The following is a 3,438-nucleotide window of genomic DNA, read 5'->3' on the forward strand; positions in this document are numbered from 1 at the left end:
ATACAGATATATATATATATATCACATCTTTATCCATTCATCTGTTGATGGATTATCCATTTTTGAACATCAATTATACACTCCCTGAGTGTCTTCACTCTTTTCTGTATTCTTATTTTCCATCTTTTTTCCCCCTCCATTGTTTTCTCCTTGTGGTTCACTCCAGATATTTTCTGTTGGCCAACTTTCTGTTAAACTAGTTCATTGTTCTTCCATGTCTAACATGCTGCTAAACCCATCTGTTGAATACTTAATATCATTTACTACATTTTCTAGTTCTGGGATTTCCATTTGATTTTTTTTCATAGATTCCAATTATCTGATAAAATTCTTCATTTTCCAAGTTTTTTTTTTTTGGTATATATCATAGTTATCTTTAAGTTTGTATTTGATAACTCAAACATCTATGCGATTCTGGGTGACAGTCTATCTTCTGGGACTTTTGTCTTTTAATCTTCAATGATTTCTTTCTATTTCCTATTATTCATATCAATTTTTTATTGAATATCAAAATGTATGAAAAATAGCAGAAGCTCCAGATGATGTTATTTTCTTCTGAAAGATGTTGCTTACCTCTGGAAGGTAGACAAAGTATTGGCACATCATCTGTGTTCAGTGGCATCAGATCTATTTCTGGTTTCCCTTACTTATAAGTTGTGTCTTTTAAGAATTTCAACAAAAACTTAGAGTTTTATCAGGGCCCCTTCTTTGTGTGTTCTCAACTCATTTTTTAATTCTTTTTTCTCTCTAGCATTTCCAGAAATCAAAGTTTCTGCTTAGATTTTACCTTCTCAAAAATTTCTTTCTTCTTTGTTTCTCAGTATTGAGCTCCACGCAAACACAACATACGGGACAGAAAATACCTCAAGAGCACAGAATGTCCAGCTCATGTCAATGCATTCCCTTCTCTATAGGATTTTCATAGTGTGAGAATTAGGCCTTGATAAGGAAGCATGGCGTCCTTGTTTTTTCCCTGATGACTTCTAATAGTTGTTATTTTATCCAGCTTCCATAGTTGCTTTCAGTGGGAGACTTGTTTGACACCAACTACTCCATCCATCAGTCAAAAGTGGAAGTACTCTTGTGTTCTGGCTTCTAATTGATTCAACATTACAGACCCATTAAAAGCTCAAGATGAAAAATGTGAAATATTTTATGTCATTTTTATGAATGTTTTTATTTTTCTGCCTTCACATTTTTGAAGTATGATTGCCTAATGCAAAATGGGCCAATCTTAAATGTGTAGTTCAATTAGCTTTGACATGTGTATACCCATGTAACTGTGTCATTTAAGTTTTAAATGCATTTTCTTTATATCACCTAGCTTCATCAACACTAAAACAGCTTGGGCATGATAGTCAAGACTCATAAATCAAACAAATTTTCATAATTTGTAATTTAACAAGGTTTATTTAAGCGACTGTGTGAATTACCAGTGTTCCCTACACCAACACACAACCACGCCTGGCTCTTAGATGGATAAATGTCTTCTGGATTGAAGTAAATGCCTGGCTTTATTTTAAAAATTAAGTTGCTCAAGTCTATTCCTTCAATAATAAATAACTCTAAGTTCGGCAATTTTATTTGAGTTATTTTTAAACTACTTTTTATTATACCAATAAATCAGTATTATTGTTCAAAGATGGAAAAATGTAGAAAGGCTTCCCCCAAATTTCATCACCAGCAAGTCCATTCTAGGTATAACCAGTGTTTATGGTTTGGTGTATACTCTCCCTGTCATTTCATACATATACCTTTTCTGAAATAAAAAATAGTGTCATATTTTTATAAACTTTTTTCTCTTAAAAATTTACGAACAAACATCCGTCTCATGTCAACAGTTATACTTCCATACTTCCCTTTTAAATAGATGCATATAGTGTATTGTATGGAATTTACTTTAAAAGTACCCAATTGTTGGCACTTTGGATTATTTCTATGTATTCTCCATTAGAAACCACACTGTGTTATACATCCCCAAAGTGAAAAAAATTCTCAATCTACTAATTATTTCCTCAGGATAAATTTGTACCAGTGGAATTGCTTAGTCACTGTTTTACACATTTTAAAAGACTTTTTTCACGCAGTAAAGTTTCCCATGAGGAATCTTTGCTAATCTGCACTTCATCAGCCTCATAGGAGAGGTCTTAATTCACCCCTTACTTCACCTACAAAGGCAGAAAATATTCATTGCCCTTTTAATTTGTATTTCTTTTGTTACTATGATGGTTGGGCTTTTATCCCTTATGTTTATTCTCCCTACATATATTTTTCTGTTTTCGGATGGCTGTTTATATATAGATTTTTATTTGTGGACAGCTCATGATTTGCTTACTGATCCATAGTAACTGTTTACATATGTCATATGCATGAAAACTGTCGGATTTTTATATATGCTACAGATTCTGTCCTGTTTGCCACTTGCCTCTGCTTACATTTCCTGCTGCAGGGCTGCGGGCAGGCCCCCAAGCATAAGATGTCAAGTCGGAGGGTGTCAGAGAGGGCTGAGGCTGGAGAGCTAGGCACGGGCCAGGTCACCCAAGGCTGGTTGATCACTCAAAGGACCCGGGAGGTTCTATGGAAGAGGAAGGGATTTAAAAATACATAGGGAGTGTGGGTGCCTGGGAGGCTCAGTGGGCTAAGTAAGGGACTTCGGCTCAGCTCATGATCTCTCAGTTTGTGAGTTTGTTCCCAGAATCAGGTTCTCTTATGATAGCTCAGAGTCTGCTTCAGATCCTCTGTGTGTCTCTCTCTCTTCCCCTCCCTGACTCATGCTCTTCTTCTCTTAAAGGTAAGGAAAATTTAAAGATATCTAGGGAGGGAAGTCTTGAGGTTTTGAGGTAAGTGAGAGGGATGGAGGTTATGAGGACAAGACTCCAGTTCCTCGGGGTTGTGGGGGGGGGTGGCGGGGAGACAGTGGTGTCTTGATGTGGGGGAGGGTCACTAGGTGCAAACATGCCTGGAAGGAATGAGATGAGCATTGGAGTTGTTGCCTCAGTGTCTTTGACACTCAGGTGTTCAGTGGCCTTTGGGGCCCCACAGCTGAATACAGTCTGTGTACACCGTGGATTGCCCACTGGGTCGAATTTAATTAAAGAGGAATTCATCGTCAGCCTCCATCAAGTGTGGTCTGCTCCTCTTTGGTGCTACTTGATCTCTTGCCTGGTGCCAGCAACCTCACGACTAAATTTAAGAATCTCAGTTCTGCTTCTTGAGAAGCCACAATCCCAAGAAGAATTGAAGAATCCCGCAGATCACTTTCCCTTTACATCTGGTTGAGGGCCAGAACTTGCCTAGGGGCCTTATTTACTTTCCTTCTCTATTCTGGGGTTTATGTGGCTAAAGATAAATGTTCCTAGAGTTGTGCGTGGATTTCCTGGTGGAATCTAACCCATGGCTCACCTGTTTTCAATTTTCAGCAACTTCTTTGACTCCAGT

This window comes from Panthera uncia, chromosome A2 (assembly GCF_023721935.1).
Source record: "Panthera uncia isolate 11264 chromosome A2, Puncia_PCG_1.0, whole genome shotgun sequence".
Classification (NCBI taxonomy): domain Eukaryota; kingdom Metazoa; phylum Chordata; class Mammalia; order Carnivora; family Felidae; genus Panthera; species Panthera uncia.